Here is a 19,159-nt window from a genome sequence, read left to right as displayed (position 1 = left end):
ATATACTCACTTTCTTTTGGAGTGTTCAGTTCCCCCTGGGTATGTCTTCCTCTTGATCTTTCACCACTTCTATGTGGGGTTTATGTACTTGATTAACCTTCTCCATATAACTCGGTCCCACACCTCCTCGCCAGGCATGCCATTTTCCTTCAGATCTTCTTTTACTTTAACCATCCACCTCTGCTTTGGGCTCCCTCACTTTCTCTTCCCCTGTACTTATTTCCATCACTGTTTTGCCCACATATTCATTGTCTCTCCTCTTCACATGTTCATTCCATTTCAACCTATTTACTAAGATGTCTCTCCCACTTTTGTTGTACCTCTTATTGCCTCATTTCTTATTCTGTCCTTTTTTGTAACTCCACACATCCATCTCAACTTTGACATTTCTGCCACATCTAAATTCTTCTCCTTCGTGCCATATTCTGCCCACGTCATAACTCCGTACATCATTGCTGGCCTTACTGCTGATTTAGAAACCCTACCTTTAACTTTTGCCTTAATTCTTTGATCACACAATACTCCTGGTACCTTCTTCCAATTGCTCCATCCACACTGCACTCTATGGGTTAACTCTGCATATAAGATTTTATCTTGGACTACCACTGATCCCAGATATCACTTTTCAATAGCTCTCCCTGGACACTAACTTCTGAATGCTGATCATCGTTAAACCTCATATATTCTTCCTTTTTCCTATTTACCTTTTTTATTGTTCTTATTTTATTATATTGAAATAACACAATATTCCATACAAATAAATACATTTTTACAAAAATAGGATCAAAAACAAATCATCCTTTACCTTTAAATCTCTATCTCCCAAAGCCCTTTCTCTGTTCTTCCAACTTCCTCTCCATTTCCTCTTTCTTTTGTGCTATAAAACACAGATTTAATGATACAAAGAAACAGTAAATAATACATTAGGGTAAATTAATCTGGTTGGCCATGGAATGGCGCTATATTGTATCAGGACTGAACTGATTGTTATTATTATTTTGAGAGGCAACTACTACATTTGACGTTTCTAAGGGGTCAGAAATGAAATGCTGGTACACAGCAAGAAGGTCAGTAATCAGAGCCTAAAAAAGGCAAAAAAAAGACAAAGCAAATCCCGAAACATTTTAAGAGCTCAGGACATGTCTTTTGCAAACCCCTTCCTTTGAATTTTTTCATGTTAAACTCCAGACATAACTTTATGTGCATAACAATTTTGTATAATGTGAACATGACAAAAAATGACAGGTGACAGTCCCTATAATAAATAAAACAAGTCCTTAAAATGGTGACACAGTGATGTCACTGAATTAATGATAAAAAATGCAATCAGTGAAAAAATAACATTAAATAACACACAGAAGCAAATCTAATGTTAAAAATAAATAAAAATATTTTCCTGATGCATTTTTTAAACTCTTATTAGTCTGAGCAAGGCTACTGCAATATATTTAAATATTTTTACTATTTTTATTCAAAAATAAGATTTGTTTCAAAGCTTTTTCTTTTTTTTCTTTTTGTAAAACTCGCGTTATGTATATGGAATGTTATTTGATTTAAAAAAAATCAATAAAATTAAAATATATAAAGAATAAATAAATAAGGTAAAATGCATCATATCTGTGAATTTTCTTTTTGTACTTTGTGTAATGTATACAATTCCCTTTCCATATGAAAGTACTTAGCTAATAAAGTGATCCAAAAATATAGTAAATGTAACTGTTTCCCATGGTTTAAAAATATAAATAGTTTCCCTTAGAACCCTTAAAAACAATTCATTTAAACTGTGTCTTCCAAAATAATGATTGATTTCTCTGTAATTTTTCTGTTATTTTCTTTGGTTTGATTTTGTAGCATTTTGTTATATCTGTTGTGTTATTTGTATTTGTTCAGTTGAGTTGTGTGCTGTTGTAATGTTTTTTTCTGGATAAATAACACTACATAAAGCATTTCTCATTTTCCTGATTTTACCTGTTTTTTTAAATCTTTTTATATATATATATTATCTTAATAAAGTAAATTCATTAATGTTCCTAGTAACACATGATTTTACTTTCATATGCTAGAAATGACCCACACATTACCTTGACATTGCGACTCTTCAGGAAAGACTGCAGCTCAAACCACATCCTATTTATACTCAGATATAACGTATTGTATTTACAAAATAGTCGAAAAAAATGCCCGAGCTACAAAGAGTAGATAAAGAACCGGGAAGTAGTCTAATACAGCAGGAGCTTTATACACATGTTGGATGAAATGTTAGGACCTGAATGCACACTCATTAGGTATCCACCAGGGGGCACCCTGAGCCCCAAACTTGTAGACATATTAATGCCTCACACAATTCTGGGTTTAAATAAAAGATATATATTTGTCTACCACACCTTTCCAATAATCACCTGTCAAAAGATAAAATAGCAAATACAATATTTTATTGAATTATTCCTCCTTCCTACCTCCAAGAGTGTCACTTGCTGCCTCCCAACTCTGACTTCCCTATGTGAGGTGGCAGGCTACTTTCTAAGCAAGACCCGGGACTGCTTCTGGTGTCACCACACTGCATGTCAGGAGTCATTCCAGGTCACAAGGAAACCATTATTGTCCAATCCCCAAAAGCACCTTCTGGTTGAACCCAAGGACCTTGACAGGGCTGTACTTCCACACATCAGTTCCTATGTAACCCTGCGGGTGTCCTGATTTGGGTCAGCCTCGAGGAAAACTGCCAACTTCTGTGTGGGGTTATGAACTGTTCCCATAATCCACGTTTACCCAGTCCATTCATTACAGTCTGATACCTGCCATTACAAAAATTACAGGGCATTCCAGCCAGGCTGTGTCTCCAGACCTGTGGTCCTTCCATTATGGCATCCTGGCTGGTTAAGATCTCGGGATGCCCATCTGTCTGCCATGGCAGTTTCATACTATATAAGGAACAGTGATGAGCAAACCCCACAGAGTTTGTTTCACCATGAGTTGCCTGAAATCGTGGAAATGTTCGGGAACTTTGTGGAATTCTGAAAAATGCATTAAAGTCAATGGGGATGGAGGAGTTGAACTAGTTTTGAATGGATTATAATTGTGCAATGGTCTTTAAATGTCCCAGAGGGCTAGGGAAGCATTTACCAACTATGCTGGACTGATTATTGTGGGCAAAAATGTTATCCGTGCTGTGAGATGGCGGTGCTAACAACTGCACCACCATGCCTTAAATAACAAAAGATGCAAGAATAACAAATGCAAAGAAAATACAAAAAATGGCCACCAACTAGCAATAAGTAAATAAAATATTGATCATTGTGCTTGCAGAGTTTCAATCTTGAGGCATACATTGGCCTGCCACAAAGCGACGACATGGGACTCGTTCAATCAATTTGAAGTTGCAGTTCTGGGAGTAGCTGGAATGCCTTTTTTGTTTTCCATGTATCTGTGCTAATTCTTCACACTTTCTTCTTCTGTCAAGAAGTAACTAACGCTTTATAAACAGTAATAAATATTTTGTTATTTTTTTTTTTTTCCCACAGGGTCTCATGTGTTTTCTGACTCGGGAAGAGGAGGGTAGGACTCTGCTGTTAAGGCTTGTTTTGACTTGAGGCAGCACATAGTAAATTAGCAGGGATCAGTGTTATACAGTATATCCGGTTGCAGTACTCCCAATAGTCTCATTATGGTCAGCTAATGAACCCCTCAAGTGAAAATACTGCACGTTTTTCTTTTGGTTTGTTTTTTTTAATAAATGCATGTGCACCTGTCTGAAAATTCAACGCATGTCCGCTACACCACTGTGTTGTCTCTCTGGCTGCACAAAGCATGATGGGATACCCAGAAAAAAATGTTCGCCTAAGCCAGCCACAAGGTAAATTTCCACCAAAGATTCATTTAGCAAGGTCACTGGTGAATACTGAATAGTCGCTGAGAAAAACACTTTGGCAAATTTCATTGATCAGCGCTAATAAAGAAGCTCAGAATTTCTCTTAGTTTCAGCTAAAAATTCACAAGAAATTATTCATTGACAATCACCATTAATAATGTCATTCTAGTGCTAATTTATGGTCACACTCTCTCTACCATAAAGATGGTCAGAAAGTGATCTAAATAGGATTTTTCCCTGATTAAACAGGCAGTGTAGTCATATTAGGGCCATGGAGGTGCCACATACTAACCATGCAGTAATGGGCTCTCCCACTTTGACGGAGTATATAGCTGTATATGTAAAAGTCAATGTATGTGTGTATGTATGTTCCAGCATCACTTCCAAACGGCTGGAGCGATTTTCATGAAACTTGGCACACATGTTTCTCATTGGTCGACTAAAAATACTGTAGGGTGAAATCAACCCTAACCCACCCCCTTCTGGGTAGGGTGGGGGGTAATCTTACAGTCTTGTAGGCATGTTATCACCCAGTTGACACACAGAATGACCACCAGAGGGCGAACTGGAGGTAACTGCCAGCATTCTTTATGTTTGGGCACCAGAGCACAGCTGTTGTTTTTGAAATTAAATAGAGTTGGCCGGTTCCGAGCATCAACTGGATGATAACATACTCTCAAGACTGCAAGACAAGCACATTAGTGAGTCTTCATTGTTTGTTAATTAGTTTTTATTTTTAAAGTTAAACAATTAAAAGAAAAAAAAAACACTTTTTTTCCTCCCGGGCGATGCTGGGCATTTCAGCTATGTTAGCTAATTTATTCATTAAGTGCACTCATGAACAGTCAGGTACCCATCAGTCCATCTAATTATCTCTTTGTGGAACCTACTTAATCCAACTGCACGGTCGCAGGGAATGAAAATATACAACCATTAGACATGTAGAGACTGAGCCAGAATTCAAACTCAGTCTCCTGGAGCCTTCAGGAAGCGGCACTAATCACTGCTTACTACCATGATGGCCTGTATTGTTAAACGGCCTGTATTTGATATAGCGCCTACTAGAGTTCAAGAACCCCCCTAGGTGCTTCACAACACAACAGTCATTCACACACTGGTGATGATAAGCTACTTTGTAGCCACAGCTGCCCTGGGGCGCACTGACAGAGGCAAGGCTGCCGAACACTGGTGCCACCAATCCTTCTGACCACCACCAGCAGGCAAGGTAGGTTAAGTGTCTTGCCCAAGGACACAAGAGCTGCATTCTCATGCCGGGAGCCAGGATCGAACCTGCGACCCTCCGATTGCTGGACAACCCGCTCTACTGACTGAGCTACTGCTGCCTATGATGATCTAAGGGAGTGCATACTGGGGATGTTAAAATTTGCCACCTTATAGAAACCATGTCTTTTGACAGAGAGAGGGAGGAAGTCCAAGGTACAGTACAGGTTCCAACACTGAATCAAACTTTGGGTTCAAACACCATTAGATGAAATGTTGCCTGCTGTTCAACAGTGCCTCCCACAATTCCAATAAACTAAATATGAATTGCTTAGTTTATTTCTTTTGGCAAGTAAGTCAAATTCAAATATACAATATGGAAAATGCAAATATTTTTCTCTAGTGTATAATTCAATATGCAAGGTGTTGCAGAAAAGTAATGAGACTGATTTTTTATTTACCAAAGTTTTTCTTTTTTTCAAACATCAATGTTATCCCCTTCAAAGTAGTTCCCTTGGGCAGCTACACACCGATGGAGACGTTGTTCCCACTGTTGGTAGCAGCGCTGGAAGTCTTCAACCGGTATGGTCTTCAGCATGTCCGTTACACTCTTTTGGATGTTTTCTAAAGTCCCGAAATGACGTCCTTTGAGGACATTTTTCAGTTTAGGAAAAAGGAAAAGTCACACGGACTGAGGTCAGGTGAATAAGGGGGCTGGGGAACCACAGGAATGCCTTTTGAGGTCAAAAATTCTGTTATGGAGAGGGCAGTGTGACATGGGGCGTTGTCATGATGGAGCATCCATTTGTTTGCAATGTCTGGTCTCACGCGAATGACCCTTTTTCTGAGCCTTTCAAGGACGTCTTTATAAAAAACTTGGTTGACAGTTTGTCCTGGAGGAACAAATTCTTTGTGGACGATTCCCCGCTAATAGCAGTCACAAAAATCCCGTAGTTAACGTAAGGAGTTGAAACTCGCACTGAGCTATGGGAGGGTACTGATACACGTGCTCTATCAAGGACAACAGTGCAGCGTTGCCAGATCGCTTGCAGTGTTGGCAGTCTCATTACTTTTCTGCCACACCTCGTAATGCTTTTCATCTTACAGTTGATGCCTTCATGCTCACATAATATAATATACTAAACAGAAATTCATTAATAAATATATGCAGTTATAAAAATAGTCTAAGTTATAGTCTAAAAAGTGGACAAGCATGCAAAACTCAAACTGGGGCCCTGCCAACTTGCTTCTAGTTTTTACATCTGTTGCAGAAGTTGGAAACCCTCCTTGCCAAACCATAACTCATATTCTTATTTTGTTTAGTGTAATTTAAATGTTGTAATTTTCAATATGTCTGTTTTTATGTTGCTTTCCTCACACCACCTAAACACATGTGTCTTGGATTGATTTGTGACTCTGTATGGGTGCTCTGTGAAAGACTGGCTGTCTGTCCCATTTGGTTCTTGACTTGCACCTGCTCTTAAACTGGACTCTGTGGCTTTGAAACGTGAAGGATGCATTTCAGGTTGTGCATCATACTGAAGTTCTGCAACCACTGGCTCATCATGAGCTGTGATTTCATTTATTAGATTGGCTGCATTCCAGCCTGAATTTTCATTTTTTTCTCTTTTGCCCATCTAAACTGCTCACAATTTCCAACTGCGTAGACTGAACTTCATTTTTTACCCTTTTCACTTTAATTAGCCATTTACCTCATTCTGTCTCTAGAATGTCTTTAAAGAAAAAGTTTTCTCTTGTTTTTAAAAAGAACAGGAATCACTGAAGGAATTTGAAAACAGACGACCAAAATGACTCCTCGAAACAGTTTCAAAATCTTCAGCACATCTTACCATTAAATCAGTTAGAATGCCAAAAAAGTATAACTTGAATGAGCAACAATTAATAGATTCAGAATGAAGCAAAGAATTTAAGGACAAAATATGATTCATGAAAAGCAACTTAAAACATGCTCATAAAGAGTTCTTATCAAACAAACCAAACTGAACATCTCTCCTGTAGTAATCAGTTACCTGGACATGACTACCATGACTACAATCAAATATAAACACAATATTTTTAATTAGCAAAAAAAGAAACCAAAAAATCGAATTACACATTTCCAACTACTTCCTGATTAACAATAAAGCCATTGTTAGTAATTACCTTGAAAATCTAAACTGAAAAAGAAAAAAAAAACACTTAACTAATTATTTCCTAGTTTAAAACCCTAATCCATTAAACAAATCCACTTATTCTCAAACCATCTAATTACAGTAAAGGATGATGCCTCCTTTGGCATCATTAGGTGTAAGTCATCAACCAGCACTAAACACAATTATATGAAGAGCATTAAAAAAATTCCAAAACTTCCAAAATTCTAAATTCCAAAAGAATTCAAAACAACTAATATAAAAAACTAAAATACAAAGATCAAAATCCAAACCCAATGCAATGATCAGCTGGGTTCTCAAAGAGAATTTGATGCCAAAATGTAAGCATTAAGGCTCCAGTGAGGCCAGGACACAAAATGAAACTAACCCCAAAATCAATAAGCAACCTTAAACCAATAAAAAGGGCTAAGAGTTTCAATATTCAAAGCGCGAGAAAAGGAATGGGTAACTGCATAAACCCCTGGCTTAATTTATAAAACAAGTTTGCTAAATTAATTAAAAAAAAAGTCATTTTAAAAAAAAAAAAAAAACAAGAAAAAGCAAAACAATATCAAGAAAGGATCTGATAAAAATGAAAAACCTAAAGCTAACAAATTCATAAACCAGAAATCAAATCCTATAAACAGTCAGGGCCGAAGTCTATAAACCAAAAAAGGCACTTATAAAATGAAATCCAAGAGAAAACAGAAGTAGAGTGCACTAAAGCCATTGTGGCTTTTTCAGGCTTATAATACCTAGGGGCATTCTCCTATCTGTAGCATTAGGGTGGGTCCAACTCCCTTAGGCTAAACATAGAGGAGACAAGGTACATACAGTAACATAAAGAACAACTGAACACAATATAATATTAACATAGATAGATAGATAGATAGATAGATAGATAGATAGATAGATAGATAGATAGATAGATAGATAGATAGATAGATAGATAGATAGGAAAGGTGCTATATGAGATAGATAGATAGATAGATAGATAGATAGATAGATAGATAGATAGATAGATAGATAGATAGATAGATAGATAGAAAGGTACTATATGAGATAGATAGATAGATAGATAGATAGATAGATAGATAGATAGATAGATAGATAGATAGATAGATAGATAGATAGATAGATAGATAGATAGATAGACCCTGCCTATTCCGTAAGGAATCCTAAACCATAAATACAAGAGCCAGCGGTATAACCAAAAATAAACTTTGATTGAAAGGCAGAAATTGAAAAGGTATCGATTTAAAATTAAATCTATAACACAATAAAGTGTACAGAAAGTGAAGGTGTCTGAATACTATCTGAATCCACTGTATAGGACATCATCAGGTCACATCCGAAGGCCCTAATTGCCATTTAGTGAGGAAAATGTCCAGGAAATAATTACCAACAATGTAATAAAAAGGAGACAAGGGAGCCGGGGAACTTTCAAAATTAAAAAAAAAAGAAAAACACTAAAAAGCAAGCACATAACTGTAACAATCACGTGGTTCAATCTATGAGCAAAGTGTAAGACTCTCTTGACAGCTACTAGTGCTCTATGGAAATATTCTTAGCTTTGTCTTGGAGCCACTCTCAGACTATTGCAGAGTTTATTTAACACAGACTTGACAGTTCTCTCTGCACATTGGTAAATACAGAATTTCTGTTTTTGCCATTGTGTTCTTTTCTGTCTCTTTCTTTCTTTGCTGCTTGTATGTTTGGGGGCTTCTCCAGTTCTGTGACCTTTCCCCTTTCTTCATTTGAATACTAGTCCTCAGGCTTAAGCATTTGGCCAGCATAATCTACTAGACTAGCCTAAACTGAGCAGAACACGCATTTATGAAGGTATCTACTCCACCTTGCTTAGCGTTCTTGGTTAGGCCACCAGATGGCAGCAATACAAACCAACAGTGGGATTCTCAATCTTGGCATTTTTAAAAGCTTCACATATTCTGTGTAAAACCTATCAATGCAAAAGAAGTAAACTATAGGAGGTTAAAAAAACGCCTTTTATCTGTAATATATATAGATATACAAACCCAGTGAATTGTTTGAAGCAGATGAAAGAAATGAGGATAAGAATAGCAAAAATAAACAACTTCCTAAGATAAGTTGCTTCATTGGTTAATGTATAATGAGCCAAGGGTGGGAAGAATAAAATATGTCTTTCTCAGAAAATACTATAGCTTCAGCACATGACACAGATTATGTAGCAGATATTAATACTTTTTATTACAAGAAATTTAACCTAAAATTGAAAAATTCTTCAACTATGCTTCCCCCAGAAATCATTGTGCATACATACTATTTGGCAGGTTTTGGTTCACTTGTGGTTCTCAACTGAAGTGGTTATTGGGGAAAATAAAATCATTTGTGAACACCCAGGGTCTGTCCGATTTATATTGCTGCAAACAGAAAAAGAGAAGAGCATGAATGCATATTAAAAGTTGCCTGCACAGCATGTTTAGAATTGTAAACTCAATGCAGTGTATTAAATACATCAAATTAAATTGTACATATTATGTTTTTCTTGTTCTATCACTACACCTCTTTTTCACAGTGTTGCTTTAATTTTGTAAAGCCACTCTTATTTTACAACCAAATACTGTACAATCAAGGCCGATGTCATTAACTGTTTAAACACTGTAGATAGGACAGACAAAAACTGTATTATAAACACAGTTCTTTATTTCATTAGAAAGAAAAAAAATTGACAAGGATCAAGCTATTCAGACCCAAAAAGCCCACCAGTCCCATCCATTTAATTCCACTAAAACAACATAAAGTTGAGTTTTGAATGTCCCTGAAGCCCTTCTGTCCAGTGCACTATTTGATAAGTTTGTCCATGCATCTATGGTTCTATGTGAAGAATAACTTCCTAACATTTGTGTGAAATTTACCCTTAACAACTTTCAAACCGTGTTACCACGTTCCTGTTGAACTCATTTTAAAGTAATAGTCATGTCACCCTTTAATCACAATTTTCTTAAGCCCCGGAATCAGCCTAGTCACTCTCCTCTGGACTCTCTCTAGCACTGCTATGTCTTTTTGTACCCCGAAGACCAACCCTGCACAAAGTAGTCCAAGTGAGGACTCGCTTGTGCATTGTAAAGCTTAAGCATAACCTCCTTTGACTTATACTCTGCACAAATTGCTATATAACCCAACATTCATGTTAGCCTTCTTAATGGCTTCTGAACACGGCCTGGAAGTTGACAGCAACCAGCCCATATGAATGACTCCTGGCTCCTTCTCATAAGTTGTATTTTCAAGTTTCAGACCTCCCATTGTTTATTCATATCTAACATTTTTACTTCCTACGTGTAACTCTTTACATATACTTACATTAAATTTCACCTGGCACAAATATGCCCAAGCAATGTAGGCTGTCCAAGTCCCTCTGTAATGATTCAACAAATTCTAGATAAACCGCCAATCTGCTTCCTTGGTATCATCTGTAAACCAACATGTTACTTATATTCCTATCCAAATCATTTATATAAAGTATATTAAAATAAGGAGTGGCCCTAGCCCTGACCCCTGTGGAACACCATGCTTAACGTCAAGCAGTTCTCTCTCTCCCTGCTTCCTTTTTCTGAGCTAATTTTGGATGAACTACACAGAACACTCTGAACTGCCCATTCTTTTAGTTTGATGGCCAACCTCTCATGTGGTACCTTATCAAATATTCCAATTGTAGCCTTTTGCTGCTTCCTCATAGAATTCCAGCATATTAGTAAAATGCATTTCAGCAGTGACCGAGTTTGGATAAGGCATTCTGAACCAGAATAGACTCAAGTATATATAATATGTGCTTTCATAAATGGAATCAGGTTTTGAGTAGCAGCTCTTTGTACTGGTTTCTTGATGCTTATTGCTTAATGATCATTGAGAAGAATATTGTCACTATGCAGTAATTAAGGCAAAATAAAACATTGTTATTTTTATGTTAATTATCATAAACTCCTATATATTGGATATATATATTTATTGCTCCTTTCTTTGCAAGTGATCTCAGGTGCAGTCAAATGGCAAGAAAATCTTCACTATAGTACATAACCCTCTTTTGGCGACATCTGGACATTGACCTTCCTTTTTCAAACCCTTTCTCTTCAGAGTGTGCTGTGTGCTTAACGTTAATGTCATGTTGAAAAGTAATATTCATCATACACTTTAGCTGTCAGGGAGAATGCAGCAGGTTTTATTTTAAAATCTCTTGATTTTCAAGGAGCAGCCCCATAGCATGATGCTGAAACTACCATACTTAACACGAGGTATTGTGGTCTTTGGATGATGAACTCTGTCCTTTTGACACCAAACATATTTTGAATTATGGCCAAAACATTTCCTCCTTTGTCCCATCATACCATAACAGGCAATTGTGTTGGGAGTCTGAATATGATTTTCAAAAATATACACAGCCTACTAAGAATTTAAGTGTTTGTTGATATAAAAACTGAAAGCAAATCAAATCATGTCAAATACATTTATACAGGATCTGATGTTCTTTTTTTGATAGAAATGGCTTCTGCCATGTCATCCTACTCCAATGTTCAATCTTGAGGAGAATTCAAAAATGTATGACATTTGCAGGGGAGAAGCTAGCTACAACCATAAACTCCAATCATCCCTTGAAGATTGTATTTAATCTCTTGGTAGCCTTTGTGATGAGCTTTCCTCTCAAACAGACATCAATATGGAGGGACTTCATGCTCTTTATAATGTCCTGGTGATACCATATTGCCTCCACTTTTTAATGATGATCTCTTCACTGTTTGATCATTCTGTATACAGTGCCTATAAAAAATGTTAACCTCTGTGAAAGTTTTCACGTTATTATTATACAGCATTGAATAACATTGTATTCAATTTCGCTTTTTTAATATTGATCAACAGAAAGACTGTTCGTTGTCAAATTGAAAATAAATCTCTGCAAAGTGGTCTAAATTAATTGCAAATATAAAACGCAAAGTAATTGATCTTACAAGTATTCATCCCCTTTAATATGACAGACCTAAATCATTACTAATGTGGCTAATTGGTTTTAGAAGTCACTTAATTTGTTACATAATTAGGTGACCTGGTTGTAGTTAAGGGGTTTCATCTAATTGTAGTACAAATGCATGTTGTGTGGAAGGTCCAACTAGTGGTAAGTCAGTAATGTTTCTTCTTCTTCTTCTTCTTCCTCCAACGAGAACTGTTGTCCTTTTTACATATTGATCAGTGCTAAAATAAGCCAAATTAAATCCACTGTGATTCAATGTTGTGTAATAATATGCTGTGATAACTTCCGAAGAGGGTTTTACAGGCACTGTTTGTAATTCACTTGAAGTTCTCCTTATCTTTACTTTAACTCTCAACCAAGATCCAATAGATCTATTTTACCTCCTTGTGGATTGCTGTTATCTCTATAATATATAATGTTAAGAATCTTCTATTATGATCAATTCAGTCTTTCCATAAAAGTAGGATGTAAATCAGTTGCAACTGTGAGTGAGACCAAGTATACTTTAAAAGGGAAATGACTGTAAGCAGGTAGACTCGGGGTAGGATTGCTACCAAAAGAACAGAAATCAGTCACCAAATCAAAGAGTGGACAACACCTGAAGTCAGCCCTAATAAGAGGTCAAAAATGCAAGAAAAAAACTCGAAAAGAAAACCTCCAAAAGGTAACTGTCTTTTACTAAAGTCGATAATTTAAAAATGCAGCAGGCACTGATGCTTTCTGATCATACAGTTCTTTAAAATGACCACCATAACCATGTGATCACATCCTGGTACACCACATGTGAATTAAAAGATCATGCCCACAGCCACTTGACATTATAGCAGCTCAGTTCAAAACTGTTCCTCACTTTTGATATCTTAAATAAATTAATATTTTGACCCCTTCTTGGGAATTCTGTAACAACAGTAGGTTTTATTTTGGGTTGAACACTTCCTTTTATGCAATATGAAAGAATATTGCCTTAATGAAGCATGTGAAACGTGTTTGGTGAAAAACAACACAATTTACCACAAATGTCATCAAGAATGTGCACATTTATCAAAGGAATTGATTGTTTTTTTGTTAATTATTAATTTGTTTTTAATCTGATCACAACATCATAAATAAAAGGGAAAGGTCTGCCATGATTTGTTTCAATTTTAGCCCTTTCAACAACAAAGGCATACATTTCAAAAGTGTGTGTGTAGACTTTTCATGGCCAATGTATTCAGTATTGTGTGTTTGCCTACATTTCATATTATTTCTTTTTATCAATTTTTTAAATGAAAGGGCAACCATGATATAGAATTCTATGATGCATATGCCACACACCAGATAAATACAAAAGAAACTGAAACCAAATGCCTGGAAATAGTTTTTTAAAAGTGCAAAGATATTTTCATGATGTGCGATATGTGACTTGGGCATTTAGAAGGTGCTCAAAATCAATTATCCTTTTACTGGCATTGCAGAAAATTGTCTGATGCTAAAATGGTCACATGAGGCTAGCTGGGCAAGAACATCTGCCTGTTTCTCAAGAGGGACAAAGAGAGAGAAAGAGAGAAATCATTAGCAGTCCAATTAAAGATGATAGCATGCAAATCCAGAGCAGGAAAATGGGATTCTCTACATTTCATTTTATTGTTAAAGTCATTGCCCACACACCAGTTGTCCAGGTGAAAATCAAATCATGAAATATATTTCTCTAATTTGATTCACAATCTAATTTAAATTATCTTAAAAGTGTAGATAGACTAATTGAGTGTTTTTTTGTATTTGAGTTTTTACTACCATATTATGTATTCAACATGAAATAAATGCTCCAAAATGTTCATATATTATTACTGTATTTTAATTTTAGGTAAAATACAGTATTTGAGAGTATTATCATTATTTATGTAAACTGTTGTGGCTACACTGTGGATTCAATTTATGAACAAAACCATAAAAATCTAGGTTGCCATGGTGATTCATGGGATGCCACGAGCAACTAGCTCAATGCCGACACCCTGATGTGCTATAATTGTGAAAAAATAAACTGCTTGTGAACTATTCTTTCATATATCCTGACTGTTTAAGTCACCTTGGATATAGGCAAACTGCCAAATGTACAATAGCAATAATAACCAATTTCTTTCTGGAAGGCCTTTTCTACTCTAATAAATACCACCCATATTCTATTTGGCCTACACAAAAATGGAAGGTTCCAGTCTAGAAGGTGGCATTAACCTAAAATGAAAAACAAAGCAGAGTATACAGTATGTGTGGGAAATGATGCACTCATTTTTGCATATTATAAATACACTCAGTTAATTACAATGCATGGATCAAGATGATACAATGAAATTTGTGAAAGGTGATAAGTCCATCATAACAAGAGAAATTTTTGCATTGCGTTTCTCTTTATTTTGTATTATTTTCTAATAACAAAATATCACCCACAGAAAAATGCAGTGTTCAGTAAATATAATTGATAATATCATTGTAATTCATACACACATGCTTGTTGGTTTTTTTTTTTTGTCATTTGTATATTACATATTGGCACATATATTTATTTCGCATATATACATAGAAAACATGCAATTTAGGTTGTACCAAAAAGTTTAGATGCCATATGAGCTATTAAGACAAAGAATTTTACAAAATGAAAACACCTGAAGAGAGATTTGAGATGAAAGTCAGGCACACAATCTGTCACATTACTAAGAACTTGATGAAATATTGTGGTTATACAGAGGAAGAGAGAAAGGAAGGGCAGATGTGGATGAGTAGCATTTCATTAATTCATTTTTGCAAATAACATTCGAATATGCTTATAAAAGGCATCAATGTTGCCCCCTTGCTCTTTTGTGGACTTTCTATTATAATAGTTCAATATCTAAGTGTAGTTGTCTTGATGGAAATGGCCTACTAATCCAGCCTTTGAATTATCTAGTACCAAGCTACCTGGAGCCAACACCTCACCCATAGACAAGAAACATCCCTATGTGACTGTTGTACTAAACACTCTTGCTCTGGTCTTGGGATTTTTAGCTGTTTTTTCAAGAAGATAAAACAAAATTAAAGTCAAGTTGACTGCCGTTTTTCTCTGAGTAGCTCTTCCACCTGCTTTGTATATGCATGCTATCAGGACTTCCTCCCATATGCATCAATGAATTGCATGTCGGGTTATCTACTCATTCTAAATTATATAGTGAGAAAATCGCTATATAAATGCAAAGAATTTAATTTATTTATATCAGTGTGAATTGATGTGTGAGTTCATGGCAAAACAGTGAACTTACAGTCTTGGCAAAGATGGGTACTCGTCTTGTGTCTGGTGCTGATATGATGGTTGACTGCCCGATATAGCCTTACAAAGTCAAGGAGACCTTTTTCAATTAGTCCTGTAAGTTACAACTGAATAACCAAAAAACAAAACATGCAAAGAAAGAGAAAGAAATATATTTTTCACACATTAGCAGATAGCTAAACATTGGATGACTAAAAATTGGGTTCAATGATGACTCAAAGGCAGAAGCAAAGCTGAGGTACCTTTACTTACATACACCATATTCTGCTGTCCTATACTTCCGCCTTCCTTTCCTCTACTCTTTTTTCTTATGAAGAAGCAAAGCTTTTCCAGGCTGGTTTCAGAGAAGTAATGGGAGACAGGTTGAACTGATTACATCCTAAATATTGTATACATACTGCATACAAGATGGCTGCTGAACTATGAAGTTTGCTTCATGTGATTATACCTGTAGTTGGCAAAAAGAAAGAACAGAGTAAGCTGAACTGTGTTAAAGTTTGATAATTACTAGACACACTGAAATGTCAGTTAGTTATAGGTTCCATAACACATATAGTAAGATAAAAAAAAAGAATCTGCTACCAAGCACTGTGTGTTTTATAGTTCTATTACAGTTTATAATAAGCAGGTTCAGAATAACAGACTGAAGGACCCATAATATATTTTATTCATTAGCATTTTTATGAAAACACAAACTTTTTTTCCTCCATGAATAAATTTGTTTTAATGCCCATATAATTTTCAACTCATAAATAAAAAAATAATAACCTGCTTATGGTTATTTCTATTCTGTTTCTCCATGGTGGCAATATTCTGTGACCCACCCTTAAGTATGTTTTGACTCACACATATTCAAGTCTGTTCAACATGTCTATTTGACATTAACTATAGGTTATACACAGTTTGTCTTAATGGAAGCCAGAAATTTTGTTCGGGTCTCAGACAGTAAACAAGACTACAGTTAGCACTTTCTTTAAAATGCACATTTTAAACAAATATGTTTTGTACATGCAGAATCAATATTCACAGCCTGTAAAACTTAAACAAATACCATCAAAGCTAATAGAAATGGAACGCTGCCCTTTTGTAGACAGATGGCACTTTAACACAATATACTGGAGTCAAACATTAAACAGGAAGACATGCAATGTGGTGTTTGAAAATCAGGGATAAGTTTTGCTGAAGATGCAAGAAAAAATAGCAACATAAGAGAGAAAATAGAAGTGCAATCACTTTCACCGAGCAGGAACTTTGCCTTCTTTGCAGGGATCCACATGTATATAAGAAAGAAAGAAAGAAAGAAAGAAAGAAAGAAAGAAAGAAAGAAAGAAGTTTACTCAACAAGCCAGGTGTGGGGTAGTTTTGCCATTAAATCTCATCCTGTCTGTTACCAGTGACAGAGACTTATTTCTGCTGATAAAGCAAATAATCTCTTTAGTTAATCAGTTTTGGCTTCTTCATTATGATTTATATTATTCTCAGTTATTGCCTAGTTGAAACTACATTAATAATTTATATTTTTTGGTAAAATAAAAATGATCAGACTAATTTTGTTTGTGAATTTAAAAATCTAATTTTTTTCACGGAAACAAGTGATGAAACTATTATGAAAATGATTATAAAATGAATGCGCTTAATGAAAACTGATAATATTGACAAATGGGAGATAATAAATCACACCTAATTAAAGATGATATGTTCATTAACAATGAAATAGTATCTCACATCCAAAAAGAACAGTATATAGCAAAGATAGTTGCCATTTAGTACATTTACCTGAAAAATCACACTCTTAATATTTTCATGATTGAGGATTTGTTTCTATAAAGAAATAATTATTTTTTTATCTTTACAAACAAAAAATATATATTTTAATTTAGCAAAAAAAAAAAAAGAAAAATACAAATGTGTTGTTTATTTCACAGTAATATTACTGAGAGCAGCGTTATCTAGGGTGGGTGGTGGAGGAGCGATTGGCACTGTTTCCTTACGGCTCAAGGGCCCTGGGATCAAATCACATTCTGGGATAATAACATATTTTTAAATACAGACAGCCTGAGCTGGAATTCTGGCCTGGCTAGTGTCCGCATGAAGTTTACATGTTTTCCTGTGTCCATGTAGGTTTTCTCATTGTATTCTGTTTTCTTTGTACATTCCAAGTTATGAAGATTAGCTAACTCTCAACAAGCCAGGCGTGGGTTTATGAGTTAAAGGTGCCTTGTGAGAGCCTAACTTGCTACCTGTGGTTGTTATTTGCATCAGATCTAACCCTGGCTGTTAGGAGTGACTAAGGCTCTCCCCGTGAAATAAATGAAAATAAGGAGACTCAGAAAAGTAATGTATGAACAGATTCCATGACTGTACTTCTATGCACTCTCTAAGAACTATGAACTAAGGGCCTATTAAAAGATTTGTCTGCATCATTCCAGGTGCTGCAAAGTAAGAAGATGGCATCCCATTTGGACCTAAATGGTTTGAAAATGCATAAAAGTGAATGCAATTAATAGCATAGCCTTTGATAAAAATACATACAGTCAAAAACAAGTAACATGAGATAACTTATAACAGATCAAAAACAATTTAAATATTACCTATGCACAGAGATCGCCATCCTAATATGTTTTACAAGTTCTGCACTATGTTAAATATTAATTTTCAAATGTACAAAGAGCATTTTTTGTTTCCACTGCCCTAAACACTAATAATTATTACTCAATCAAATTGGACATCTGTTGAAAATCTGACCGTTTGACCTGTAGTATAGTTAGATCCATGTTTCACACTCCACAGTACAGTGTAAGTCTCACATTTCTTTTAAAAGAGACATCTCTCACCCAGATGCACCAGAACTATCAACATATGCATGATGAGACTGTGGGGTTTAAGAAAAAAAATTAAAAATACTTTAAAGGAACTGCCTATAGAGCTGACATGTCAAAGCAGTTACACCTACCATAAATGGTTTGTTTCTTATGGATCTGCCATGCAGAATTATTGTTACTTGGCTGACACCTTAGTCCAAGGTTACTTACAACATTTGAGAGATACAATTAGTTACATTTCTTTTGTTTCCTCCAGTTGAAGCACAGTTGGGTGAAGTGACTTGCTCATGGTCGAACATTGTCAGCAGCAGGATATGAATCTACAACCTGAGGGTTTGTGGTCAAAAGCCTTAACCACTACGCCACACTGCTTGCCTATGAATGATAAAGAGCTTCTGTTCTCAATCACAATATAAGGTCAATGATGTCTATGCTGTGTCATTTTCGATAATAGATAATAAATGATTTGTTTCAGGGATATGATATATGTACATACACTTCCACTCCAAGGACATGCTATCTGATCAGCTAGAGAAACTGAATTAGCCCACTCTGAGTGGATAAATGGCCATGTGTCAGTGTTCCCTGATATGACTTGTCTTGTGTCAGGACAGCAGAGGCTACCCACATACCAAGCAAATATAAGCTGAGAACATAACTGTTAGATGAATGGATTTCCTGATATTGGTAAAGCTAACAAGAAAAAAACTATATCCTTAACGGGAATTCCGAAAACTGAAAGGAAATAAAAGTAAGCACATCTTTTTATCTTTTTAATGTCAGCTCCATAACTGGTGGAGTTAATCAACTTTTGTAAAT

The sequence above is a fragment of the Polypterus senegalus genome, chromosome 3 (genome assembly GCF_016835505.1).
Source record: "Polypterus senegalus isolate Bchr_013 chromosome 3, ASM1683550v1, whole genome shotgun sequence".
NCBI classification, from domain to species: domain Eukaryota; kingdom Metazoa; phylum Chordata; class Cladistia; order Polypteriformes; family Polypteridae; genus Polypterus; species Polypterus senegalus.
The sequence above is the reverse complement of the archived record's forward strand: the minus strand, read 5'-3'. Positions refer to the sequence as shown.